The 13,289-nt window shown below is 48.3% G+C and overlaps 1 protein-coding gene across 7 annotated transcripts in view; it reads left to right on the forward strand.

Moving 5' to 3' along the window:
• The window catches only part of BCL9L (BCL9 like), a 135,824-nt gene that overhangs the window by 39,785 nt on the left and 82,750 nt on the right, over positions 1-13,289 (forward strand). For 4 of the 7 annotated variants that reach the window (XM_044997088.1, XM_044997083.1, XM_044997080.1 and 1 more), the window contains exon 1: positions 1,923-2,890. The exons of 2 other annotated variants lie outside the window; for them this stretch is intronic. The gene's annotated coding sequence lies outside the window, so the exon portion shown is untranslated. Of the gene's footprint in view, positions 1-1,922; positions 2,891-13,289 lie in introns of those variants that run through there. One more of the 7 variants, XM_044997086.1, reaches the window with a different exon arrangement.

A 13,289-nucleotide genomic window follows, 5' to 3' on the forward strand; every position in this document is an offset into this window, starting at 1 on the left:
CTAGATCCTGTATACAGTTTAGTTGTAGCCATGTTGGTCCCAGGATATTAAAGAGACATGGTGGGTGAGGTAGTATCTTTCATTGGGCCAACTTGTGTGTGCCTTGAAAGCTTGTCTCTGTCACCAACAGAAATTGGTCCATCTCACCCACCCTGTCACTCCCCTAGATCTTATTAGATGAGTGGAAGAGGGGGGTCAACCCCGTGGAGGGACCTGCCAATGAGGAGGGGGATTTTATAATGGTTTCTGGAGGGGACAGGAAACCAAGGTGATTTCAGTGGAAGAGGATAGCTGTGCAGCCCCAGTTCTAGGCACAAGAGTGGGGAGATGCTGCTCCGTGCATGAAGAGTAGGGTCTCAAGGCAGTCAGGTATCAGAGGGGTAGCCGTGTTAGTCTGGTTCTGTAAAAGCAGCAAAGAGTCCTGTGGCACCTTATAGACTAACATCTGATGCATCTGACGAAGTGGGTATTCACCCACGAAAGCTCATGCTCCAATACGTCTGTTAGTCTATAAAGGTGCCACAGGACTCTTTGCTGTTCTTAGGTTGTTCTCTGATCTTCCTGCATACTGAAGGGAGAAAGACCTGTGGAGATGTGGGTGCTCACAACAGCAGCTTCTGACATACCTGCTAGTTTTAGGTAAAGTACTCAATAATCCCATTAGTTCTGGCCAGTAATTTGCCACTCCCCCCCTCCCATACACACAGAGTTTACTAAGTTCCCATTTTGGAGCTGGTTGGTCAGACAGATGACCCAGCCCTCTTATTAACTGTACAGCACTCAGCTCACCCTGAGTCTGCTTGGATGTCTGGCAAAGCCTAGCTCATGAGTATTAGCATAGCATGACTTGGTGTATAGAGCTTGAAACTGTGAGGTCTTTGTTTTGTGTGCACTGTACCTTTACATTTCTGTTACCTCTCCCAGAATGCAAAGACAGCTGCCATTCTCTTCTGAGGTGCTGCACCTGTTGTGGAGATAACACATGCTGCACTCTCTCCTGGAAACTTTACTTTTGTTCTTGGCATTTTCCTCATTCTAAAATAAGTGGCTTTAGGCTGAACATTTCTGTTTTGCTACTTCTGCATGGAAATTTAACTCTTGTTTGTGTAGTTACAGCCCCCCTAGTGAAGCAACACTGTACCTTTCCATGAAGCAGCAGAGTGTCTCAGGCCAAAAGCATCATAGAGCCAGAGCACTGGATGACCCAGTAGATACAGTCCTTTTAGAACCTTCTTTGCTGAAAAATCAAAGTAAAGTACATTTCTCCCTAGCTGAGAAAAGTGCTGGCATTTGGTGATATCCATGAGCCATGTGTAAAGGACTAATCATTGCTTTAAACTGGAATAGGCCACAACCTGCTAGAAGTCATACCAGGAGGGAACAATTTTGCACTGATGAGGCGATGGACCTGAATAGGGATTTTGGTGACCCCACTGTAATAAAACACTCAGAAAAGGAAAGACTTAAACTTTCACAGCCAACAGTTCAAAAGCAAATAAAGGATTTAGGGCCTGATCCTGAGAGGTGCTGAGTACCCCCAGTCTCCACTAAAGTCAGTGACAGGATTGGTCTCTTAATCAAAGTAGGGATCCTACCCTTTACTAGAATCCTGTGGAGAGTTTTCATATGCTCTGATCATTAGTAGATCAATGAGTGAGTCAGATCCATAACAGCAACAAGGAACCTCCCTTTTCATTGTCAGAGTTTAATTAATTCCCAAGCAAGTGGAGGAGCTGGTAGGGGCTAGGGCTCTCTGGGGGCTGTTTTTAATTACTGTGCCAACCAAGCCAAAGACTCAGGTGCAGACATTTAGCCAATTTGCTAAGCCTGCCTACATGGGGGCTGTCTGTCCTCTGCCATTAGCTTGGGCAGCTTTCCTTATGTCTGAAAAAAACTCATCCCTCTTCTTTCACTCCTAGGCACAAACAAGAGCACCAGTCCTGAGTGTGTAACATTATAAGATTTGCTCTTTTGGAGTTTCCTTATTTTTTTGTTTATAATTTATTTTTAATGCTCCTCATCAATGTCCTTCAAAAACTTTGCCTCTCCTGCCATTATTTCCCTGGGCCATAAATGCAGGTGAGGGATTTAGCAATGGGGGTTAATTGTTTCCCATCATCTCTTTTTGCAAGGTGTTCCTCTCAGACAGGCCACTGGGAGGCCAGAGGAGGAGACCTAGATTAGGAAGCAGTTAATCAGTGGTAGAGGCAAACTGGGGCTTTTATTTTGACAGGGCACTGCTTGGCTTCTTGTATGAAGGCAAAGTGAATGATCCTGTTTCTCCAAATGATTATTCAGACTCAGGAAGAGAAAGAGAGAGAGAAAGGAGCACTCCATACACAGAGCTTTGCCCACTTTATAACAGCATCCTCTCAAAAACACAGAGATTCTTAGCTGGAGGGATCTAACAGACAGTTAAACAATAATAAGGATCAAGAGTGGGGAAAAAAAATTGTGGAGAAGGTTCCTGTAACTTCAGGGGGCAAGAGGGAAGTTGCTGCTAAAAATCAGCCAACCAACAACCTCCCCCACCAGAAACTGAGTCTGAATTCTCCTCAAGTGAAAGTGAAACAACTGAAGGAGTGAAAGTGTGTGCGAGAGGCAGGGTGTTTGAAATGTGTGTGTGTGCTGTGCATGTAAGTGAGACTCCAGTGCGTGTGGAAAGAGCATGATCCACTCCCCAGAGCCCCCTGCAGCTGGCTGGAAGGCTGTTGGTGAAGAAGATCATGAGCCCTGACTGCATGGCTGTCCCCCAGCAGCTTCCAGATCCTCAGCTCCCCTCTAACAAGCGTCACCGAGCAGACAGCTGCTGAAAAACCCAAAGGAAAAAAGCACAGGATCACTATGGGAAATACCTCTGGCCTTTCTTGAGACCTGGAGCAAGAGAAAGGTAAGTAGTCTCCCAACCACTTTCTTTCAATGCCCGAGTGTTTTGAAATGAGAGGACTGTCCTACAGGCAGGTCCATTTTGTATGGTGTAGTGATAAGTCTGGGGCTGGGCAGAGGGAGTATTTTTTCCAGCATGCTGCAGACTTCCTAGGTGTTTTTCTTAAAAGATTGGTCAGAGTCCTAATCTGTATTTTCCCCTGGAGACTGCAAGGGTCCTTGTAGGGAACTCCACTTTTACCTTCCTCTTAGATTTGTGAGGAATGTGGTGTGTCTTGTACTTAGGATTCCTGGTAGCAAATGAAGACTGGTAGTTGCAAATGTTTAATTGTTTTGAATTTAAAATTAAAGGTCGTCTTGCTTTTTTGTTCTTGTTTGTGAGGAAGTGCCCTCCCTTGCTGCCTGTTGGTGTGCAGGGCTGTTCTGGGAGCTCAGCTTGGGCTGCTGACTTGGAGGACAATTCTATGTCTGTGTGTTATTTTTGTGAGAAATTGACAGTTTCTTTTGAACATCACCTCAAAGCCCAGATCTTTGATTATGGCTGTCATTTTCAGTCAGCCTAGCTGGCAATAGGCAGGGGGTGATGGACAGCACAGGCATCCAGTGACTGGGTAGAAGTCACTGAATTGAATCAAAGTACAGCCAGTGTGAAGAGAGCAGGCAGGCCCTTTGGCAACTGAAGGTTGGCTGTGTGGCCCCAAAGGCTTCTGGTCTCTGTAGTCTTTTCCTTTCTCTTGTTTGTCTGGCTACTCAAGCAGAAGTCTTTGCTTTTCTCTTAATTTTTTTCATGTGCTCAGAAATCATGGTGGGCTGCAGACTGCTGTGCACAGAGACTGAACACAGGCCAGTCAGCAAATACAGCATGGCAAAGTAATAGATTAGCGCCTGCAGCAGGCTTTACAGAGGAGTAATCAGACATTGTACTACAACTCCCATGGGGCTGTTTTGTTTTTAGGGGGTGAAGGTGGCAGCATTGAGAGGTTCCTAGACAGAGGTGATAAGAACTTCTTGTGGAAAGGGCACTGGCCTCAGAAGAGCCTGGCTGTATTGGGTGGTTTTCCAGTATCTCGTTTCTGTCCCTTCTGCTCAGTTTGCAATGTGCAGACGGCACTTGCCTACAGCTCTGGAGCAATGATGCAGGGGATCCAGCCCGCTAAATATTTCTATTCACTCCTCACTGCATGGAGAGTTTTCTGAGTTGGGGATGTGTGGGAGAGAGGCCCTATCTGCACCTCCCTCTCTCTGGGCATGTGATGAGCCTCATCTCCATTCTCTTTGGCCCTTGGTGCTTAGTTTTTGTGTTTGGAAACTCATTCCCTTAGGCTGCAGTACTTCCCCTGTGTGAGGGCACTGTCATTGGCAGCAGTTCCAAGAGCAGGGTCAGAGTACTCATTGATGGCTCTGCTACAAGTGTGATAGGCTTACCTGCCTTGCACCCAGCTTTCCCCATATGCTCCAGGTCTGGCCTGCTCTGTCTGGGACAGATCTGGGTTTCACAACTCGTCACCAGTTGGGTCCAAACCCTGGGGTGGCTTGGAACTGAACTATTTTATCTGGAACTATCGAAGTTCAGGTAGAGTCTGGATAAATGGTTCCAATTTTGGCCGGTCTCTTAACAGTGAAATAGACAACAGGGAAAAGCTCTCTCTATTCCCCGGAATAGCATACCAGGGGCTGCTCACTGTTCTCATATGGGAAGGAAGGATGCCTGGTCAGTTTGCAAAGAGCAAAACTCCTTTCTTCTTCTGCATTAACCTTCCCCTCCCCTCCCCACCCCGCATCCACATGACTCTGCCCTTCACTGGTTTGTGTTGAGGAGGTGGTGAAGTTGCCCTAGCGCTGCTTTGTGCTAGCAGCCACTTGCTGGGGTAGAAACATGAGATGGCTGCATTTCTGTACATGTAAGTAATGCTACATGACAGGGCATGCTGTTGTGGTGTAGTATGCAGCGTCTGTATGCCTTGGGGCAGTGCTACATGACATGGTGTTCCGCTGTGGTGTCATACACCTGCGTCCTAGGCATGTAAGGCAGAGCATTGCCAACACTGAAGGCACAAACAACTGCACGCTTAGGACTGCGTTGCTGTCTTTGCAGAATGGAATACGAAGGTTTTAGCTGCTTACTCTTGACCTGTGGACTCTAGTCTCCTGTGAATACAGCCCTGATTTCTTGCCACCCTTTCCAAATGCTGCATCATGCCAAGCAGGAAATGATGACATGCCATCAGTCGCAAAGTTCTTTGCAAAGGAGAGTGTGCATTGTTCTCCCTACTTTTACAGAGTGAGGGAGAAGGAAACTGAGGCACAGTGATTTGCCCAAGGTCATGTGGTGAGTCTGTGTCAAAACTGAGCATCCAAACCCTTAATACTATAGCTATCTTTTTTTACATCTAATCAACCATTTCTGCTGGACATAAATATCCTGTGATGCCCTCTCCTCCCTCTCTAGCTATATTGCACAGTGAACTGAGGAGAAATCTATCTTGTTTTTTCACAGGTTTTGTGCCTTAATCATGTTTCAGTTCTCTCTAAATCCAAAACCAGAACTTAATGTTTTTTTGGGCGAGGGTTTATAGGAAGAGTATTAAAAATATACTTAAAAATCTTGGTTTTAAGCCTGTTTTTTTTGTTTGTTTTTTTAAACCCTGCTGCAGGAGGCTAATAATAATATATACTGGTAGACTTTAAGCCCAGAAGGGACCATCATGATCATCTAGTCTGACCCCATGCACATTGCACAAAATATTACTTTAAAACTTTCTACCTATTAACTCATCTCCTGTAAGATGGGTCCTATTGCCCCATTTTACAGATGGGGAGGAAAGTATGGCCTAGTATTTGAAGTGACTTACCCAAGATCTCACAAGGCAGTTCAGAGCTGAGATTAAAACTCAGGCATTACTGGGGGCACTGGAACAATTTGTATAGTGGAGGTGCTGAGAGCCATTGAACCAAAATATAAACCCCGTATATGATGGAAGCCGCTTCAAGACAGGGGTGTGGCAGCACCTATGGGAGTTAGTGGCTTGCAGTCCTGTGCTCTAATCGCTAGGCAGTGTCGTCTGACTGCCAAAATGCATTGAGACTAAACTCTGCTTTGGTTCCACTGGTGTAAATCTGGAGTAATTCTTGACTGGGCCTGAGGCCACGCACTGGACTTCTACTTGTTTGGGACCTCAAAGACTTTGTCAGCTCTGTCTGTCTCTTTTGTGGACAATTCAGCCCAGTTTGCACAAGCTTCTCAAAGTTTGGTATTCTGGGAAGGGATCTTTGCCTTCTCTTCCCCCCCTGGAATCCACCTTCCTGCCAGCATCCCCTGTGTTCTCACCCTTGCAGAGTGAAGAGGCTTGAGGGGGTATTCCCCTTTTATCACAGCTGCTTCTTACCTAGACAGAAGGCTCTCCTTTACCTCACCAAGGTACCTCAGCTGCATTCCTGGCCCATGCAGCCTGGAGGCCAAAGGATTTTTCTGCAGTTATTTTGTCTGGGTTTAACCTACCTCCACCCACCCCAGGCCTGATGCATCTTCCCCTGTCAGGTACAACAGTTGCAAAGTCCAAGTCACTGCCAGTCTCATCAGCATTTCTTGTGCCTGGTCTCTTACTTATGGCCAACACCATGACATGTTTCCCTTTGCTGCCTTAGCTGATGGCATTGGGCTCCTCTGCTCTGGTGAGTGAGGCTTTACCCATCCCTGTGCTGCTGTCTGCTTGTTTGCTCTCTCAGTGTCTGTCCTTGTGGGGATCTAGAAGTAGAAATGAACTCTTACAGGTGGGGAAGACTGGTTGGGGCCCATCCCTGGTGGGCAAGGCAGACTGAATCCCGGCTGTCCATTCCCCTGATGTCTGTCCATTTCAGCTGTGAATGTCTTCAGTAATGGACACCTAGTCCCTTAGAGAAATGATTCCTCCATGGAATGAGTCTTCTGGAAGAATCTTGCCCTCCTTTGCTTGTGCTCTTGGACCTATCCAAGAATCACAGCCTTGTGGACAGCAATTGCATTCCACTCCCAGTCATCCGGTGGCCAGGTCAGACAGACATAGCTCTCTTTGTATCAGAGGGGGAGCCGTGTTAGTCTGGTTCTGTAGAAGCAGCGAAGAATCCTGTGGCACCTTATAGACTAACAGACGTTTTGCAGCATGAGCTTTTGTGGGTGAATACCCACTTCTTCGGATGCAAGTAGTGGAGCTCTCTTTGGCTCTTTGCTGCTGACTTACTGTTTCCAGACCCTTCACTGTCACTGCTGCTCTTCTGTAAAAACATTTTCCAGTTTGGCACAAAGTTGGGGCTCATTTTCTACCCATCACACATGCTGTGGGGATCATGTGAGGCTTTCCTCATTCATTCTCCCGCTCCTTTGTTCAGATAATTCTAAGATCACAGAGCCTTGATGGCATAAGATGGCCATGCTGGTCACCTTGGATGTCTGCCCAGAAATACCCACAGCCCCCAGTCTCAACTGAACAGGACCCTGAAGGTTGTCCTACAGCTGTGGTTTTCCACATGGTGGCGGTGGTGGTGTTCTGGCAAAGACCCAGAGCTATATCAGCCACTGTATCCTCTCCGCAGGGTGCTGGACCCTGCCCTTGCAGGGGTAGAGACTCAGAACAAGTCTGTAATTAAAGCTGTTGCTGGGATAGTAATCTCTGTTAGGAGTCAGAGTAGCAGCCGTGTTAGTCTGTATCCGCAAAAAGAACAGGAGTACTTGTGGCACCTTAAAGACTAACAAATTTATTTTAGCATGAGCTTTCGTGAGCTACAGCTCACTTCTTCGGATGCATAGAATGGAACATACAGACAGGAGATATTTATACATACAGGAAAAGTCTTTTCCTGTTGTTATGCATACTTCCACCTTTTCATGTTCTCTGTATGTATAAATATCTCCTGTCTGTATGTTCCATTCTATGCATCCGAAGAAGTGAGCTGTAGCTCACGAAAGCTCATGCTAAAATAAATTTGTTAGTCTTTAAGGTGCCACAAGTACTCCTGTTCTGTTAGGAGTGTGTGTGTGTGTGGAGGGGGTTTAATGACATTTTTATACCAGAAAAAGCTCTAGTGTAGATGCAGTTATAGGGGGGAAATGCTTTTGCAGATATAGCTTAGTTTGTTTGGGAGAGTGGGGTAAGCTATATTGGCAAGCACACTCTTTTCTGGCATAGACTTTGTGCCTTGGTCCCTTCCAGTTTTCAGCCAACTGCAACCTGATTTATTTCTCTCCTGTGGAAGGTGCTGACTGGCCAGTGCAAGTTCCCTGAGCTGTTTGTGTCTCACTTCTCCACAGGTTGAACTTGTGAATCCTGGATAAAAATGACCCCAGAAGTCACTGGTTCAGACTGCCCAGGGAAACGCACACATCTCGGAGCGAAGGACCTAGGAGTTTGGCTGCTGCTTTTCCTTCTCCGTTTCTGATAGTAACCACAAGATATATTGGTGTGGGCAGGGGGGGATAAGGAGGCGGGAAGCAGGGAAGGCTGGAAATCAGGATTCTTAGAACCAAGAATTGAATCCATCTATGACTCCTGGTGTGACTCTTGGACAAGTCATTCCTGCTATTGGTGTCTCAGTTTCCCATCTGTAAATACCTCCTAGGGAGTTAAGTATCAGAGGGGTAGCCGTGTTAGTCTGGTTCTGTAGAAGCAGCAAAGAATCCTGTGGCACCTTATAGACTAACAGACGTTTTGCAGCATGAGCTTTCGTGGGTGAATACCCACTTGCATCCGAAGAAGTGGGTATTCACCCACGAAAGCTCATGCTGCAAAACGTCTGTTAGTCTATAAGGTGCCACAGGATTCTTTGCTGCTCCTAGGGAGTTGTGCATGTAAAATGCCTTGGGTTCCTGTCTGAGAAATGCTGGAGGAGGGCAGGGTCTGTCAGTCTCTGTGCTGATCTCTATTGTCCTTGCCCAGCCTTCCCCTGTGAACCAGAGCTGGCCAAGTCAGATGGGCCTTATTGGAGACTCTCTCCCAGATGGTGTGTTTCCACAGGACAATCTCGAGGACACTTGCTTGGCACCAGGCAGCTCCTGTGGATATCCATTTCTTTCCTGTCCTCTGTCAGACCCAGTTACCAATTGTGGGTTTGGGTACTGAATTACCTCTATCTGGGGTCACCTCCTTGTGGAGCCTGTACCTGCTGCAGGGCTATTCCCTGTCAGGAGTTGGCACAGAGGAAGCAGTTAAAGTCACTGGCACCTGCTTTTGATTTAAGGGAGAGCCATGTAATCAAGGTGCGGGTTGCCAGGAACCATGCACGTATCCAACTTCCTTGGAAAGCAGGGTTGTGTTTGTGAGTGCAGCAGGCATTCTGTTCTCCAGTGCAGGAGGAGAAGGGGGCTTGTGCAATACCAGCCAGGCTTTGTCATGACTAACCAAGGCCTGTGCCGATTCCCAGAGATCAGGACAGTGAGATTTCATCTCCCCACCAGGTCCAAGCAAGGCTCCCTGCTCCCCCTCTGCTTGGCATCCAGCTCCCTCCTTTGTAGGGGTGGGAGTAGGTCATTGTTGAGACCTGCAACGTACGTGCTGCTGCCTGGGTTATTAGGTGGGCTGTGAAACACCCTTGGGACTGGAGGAGTTATGAGTGCTCCCACAGCCAGTATACTCCTGCCCAGCTCCCTACAGCACGCCATGCTGGGAGAGGCCAGCACTGGAGACTCCTTTGGGAAGGGGCCACAGCCATGGCCAGGGGGGTTCTTCAGTGCTAGTGTCAATTACAAGGAAGCAAGGCAGAGGAGAGACTGGAGACTCCTGGGTAGGGCAGAGAGGAAGTGACATCCCATTCTTTTCACAGCAAGGAGCTGGTCACTGGAGGTGTGAAAGTCTCTTGAGGCTGCTCAGACTGAGAGTGGTGGGGGATGGGGTGCCTCCTTCATATACTCAGCTGTCGGTTCCTTCTGGAGGGGACAGGGGAGCGCGTTTCCTCCTCAGCTGACAGGGTCTGGATGTGGTTAATCGAACGGCTCCTCTCTGAGCCCTGATTACCCCCCTCATCCCCCAAATCCAATGGAACCATCCAGGGTGCTGTAGATTGGGGAAATTGAGCCAGGAACTGCCTCCCTCTGTATCAGGCCTGCTGCTGGAGGGGAAGGCTGCTCTCTTGGGGAGTCTGCTTCCCTCTGCCCTTCCTGGCAGAGTGGGAGGGCAGGCCAGGCTGTGGTTCCAGCTCCTCTGGCTCTGCTGCTGTTGAATGGGAGCAGAGGGGGAGGATCTGTGGGGTGTGATGGTTTGGGGGCTGGCACACAGTGAGACTGGCCCATGCATCCTGCAGCACTGGTACTTGTGAGCAATGAGACGTGGTAGGCATGCCCAGGAAGCAGTGGTATTAGCTGTAGCTATAAAAGTCTGAGCAGGATCTCTGTGGTAGGGATGGGGCTCTGTCTGTTAGGAACTGTTAGTCCCTCCTGTGGCTCATTCCCTTCCTCCAAGCCCCCCACCCCTCACTTCCCTGGGAACAGACGTCTCAGCCCTGGCTATCTGGCTTCTTTCCTTCTGCAGTCTCTGAGAAGCTTAGGCCTCTGTCTGGCCCATAGAATCTGCTCCATGCTGAATCTATCAGGGCTGGGAGAAGTGAGTCTGTTCCTCAGTATATGAGGTTCCAGAAGGCAGTGCTGGGACCTGCTTGTCTTCATGTTGAACACTAACAACACTCGGCTCTTTGGAAGCACCTCTCAGCTGTGGAGCTCCAAGTGCTTCACAAACCTGAATCCTCCCAGCTCTCCTGGGAAGGGAGCAGCAGTGCTCCCTCAGTCTTCCAGGTGGGAAAATCAGAAGTACTGAGAGTATCTATTGGGTTATCCGGGAGAGGGGGCGGGCGGAAGCCCGCCCCATGCTAACGGATCCCCCCCCAGCCTAAGGGGAGGATCCACAGGGCCACGGAAACCCACTAAGTACGGGGGACAACTAATAAAAGAACAGGGACAGTAGAGAGAGATTCTTCAGGCTCACAGAGTCGGTGACAGAGCAGAGATCAGAGCACAAGAGCCTCAGCTCAACCCAAGCTCCTCCCACTAACTCCCATAGCCTCCCAGAACGGGGGATAGAACCCAGGAGTTCAGGCTCTCTGGCTCTTATTGCTAGATCCCACTTCCTCCCAGAGCAGAAATAGAGCTGGGGCCTCCTAATCACCTGCTCTAACCATGACATCAAGGTGCCTTGAGCCCCAGTACACATCAGTGAAAGTCAGGGGGCAAGGAACCTGCTTTGGGGTTTCAGCTCTGTGGCTGTGGCTGATGTTCCCTAAGGTAATAAGCAGCTCCAGGAATTGGCTGCATTCTGTGCCTGGGGACGGGGTGTCTCCCTGGTTGAAGAGAAGCTTCAGTGGAGCCGAATCCTGGGCCAGGAGCCAGGTTGGCGTCCTGTGCCAGAGAGAGGGCGAGACTTGGAAAGTGGAGCCAAACTCCTCCTGTGTGAGAGATGGCCTGAAATACCGAGTGAAACCACAGAGTGCTCCTTGTTCTGCCTCTGCCTGCTGGTCTTCCCTGGGCCTGATGAGTTGTGGGAGGTCACAGCACTTGGCTGCTGAGGAGCAAGCAGAGCCCAACAGAACATACGGGCCTTTCTGCTGTCTCCCAGCTCTCAAAGATGCTTGTTGGGTTGATTTTGTTTTTAGCCTTGTTACTCCCATCTCTCTGTCCCTTGCTAGTACTAGTTGCAAGAGCCTTCTCTGTATCTCCTGCTGTCTGAAACAGCCTATGCACAGTTGCTCTCTTATAGCTCAGCTGACAACCTCTCTTCTTACTTTCCTCTGCCTCTTTAAATAATGAAACAGAGGGAGAGGAATTAGCTGGAAAGTGTCTTGAAGACATAGTTTGTATAAAGATGCTGCACAAAATATTGAATGTTTACAGCCTTTATGCTCCTTAAAATGTAAGCAAAGGAAATGCCAGGTTTTGCTTGCATTTGTGAGAGTACATTGTAGCTTCCTATATGTTACCAGATGTTCTGTTCAGTTAGGCGTAATGACCATGGATTCTGGGATCCAAATACCTAGGTGTGTTCAAAGCGTCCCAGCAGATGGCTTTGCTTGATAAGTGGCGTGCTGTGTGTAGGAATTGGGTAGTATGTCTTGAAATCGTTTGTGAGCCTTCTCATGGTGCTCTCTGTGTTCTGTGTTTAGCACCCTATCAGGGCAGCAGTGTGTATGTGTGGCTAGGACCTGCAAGTTGTGTATAGTTAGTAGACAGTGATTTGGACCTTGCTGTGCCTGTGTGAGTTCTTCATGTTACATTTATTGTCCATGGAGCCAAAGATACAAGAGGGTGTTTTGTTGCACTGTATTCTCCTGCTGTAGAGAGGGCTGGGCATGCTCCAGCAAAATACCAGTCCCTGTCTCCAGGTAAGGCTGCATCCTTGTTTGGGGGAGGAAGCTGAGTGGCTGGACTTTGCCCCAGAGCATGTTGTTTGTGGATCTGAATGTTGGCAAGCTTGTCAACTGAGTGCCATCCTCGTATCTGCGTTGAGTTCCTGCTGATTTCACCCACAGGTCCAGTCATCACATTTTTGGTTCTTTCTCATATGAACGTAACACTGGTGGAAAGGCTCCAAACTGACAGTCTTAGAGATTGGTGTCTTCCCTATCTGCAGAGCAGGAGCAGCCTGAGCAGAGGCAGGGCAAGTTTCCCCCACACTAGACCTGCCAACATAACTCACCCCAGCCTGCTAGGGACATGATGTTTCCTCTAAGAATTTGCCTGATCTGTCAAGCTTCAACCCCTAGAGCCAAATTCAGTCCTTTTGTAAGGGGTGTAACTCCACTGAAGCCGATGGAGGCTGCACCTGCCTGCAGTCAAGATGTATGTGGCCTGTCCTGGCTAAGGTAGATGCCCATGTGGTGGATTCCCCCACCTCACTTATATCCAAGAGTGATAACTATCCTGCTAGGCCTTTGTCAATCAGCACATCATACAGATAAAGACTCAACTGAGCATTCCAGTCTTCTTTAAAAGCAAATACTGGTTTAACTTGCTCAGTCGATACAATGGTCTCCTTCTCTTTCTGGCCTAAATGATTGTGTGGTGTTTTTATGGAGTGGTAAACAGCTGTCATGCTTCATGCCAGAGATGGCTGCATTTCAACAGTGGGTACGTGATCTCTGCCTCATGCAGTTGGGTACTAAAGTGTTCTAGACTCCTTAGGAATGATATAATGTGAGGCTCTTGTCATTAGTGGCTTGGGGTTTTGAACTTGGGCTAGGCAGGGCCCTAAATATGCATAGTTTGAGGCTTTGGGAGACCCAAATGTCTGAGTCTTCTGAGAGCATAAATGGCTGGGATGAGGAGGAATCGCTTGGGGTGCTCCAAGGGAGAATGACTAGGAGCCAGGGGATGAAACTCCAGGTGACTTTCTGACGTGAGCTGGATGAAGCAGTGTAATGCTCTATAGTGTAGCTGCATTCATTCCTTC

The sequence above is a fragment of the Mauremys mutica genome, chromosome 22 (assembly GCF_020497125.1).
Source record: "Mauremys mutica isolate MM-2020 ecotype Southern chromosome 22, ASM2049712v1, whole genome shotgun sequence".
In the NCBI taxonomy this organism is placed as follows: Eukaryota; Metazoa; Chordata; order Testudines; family Geoemydidae; genus Mauremys; species Mauremys mutica.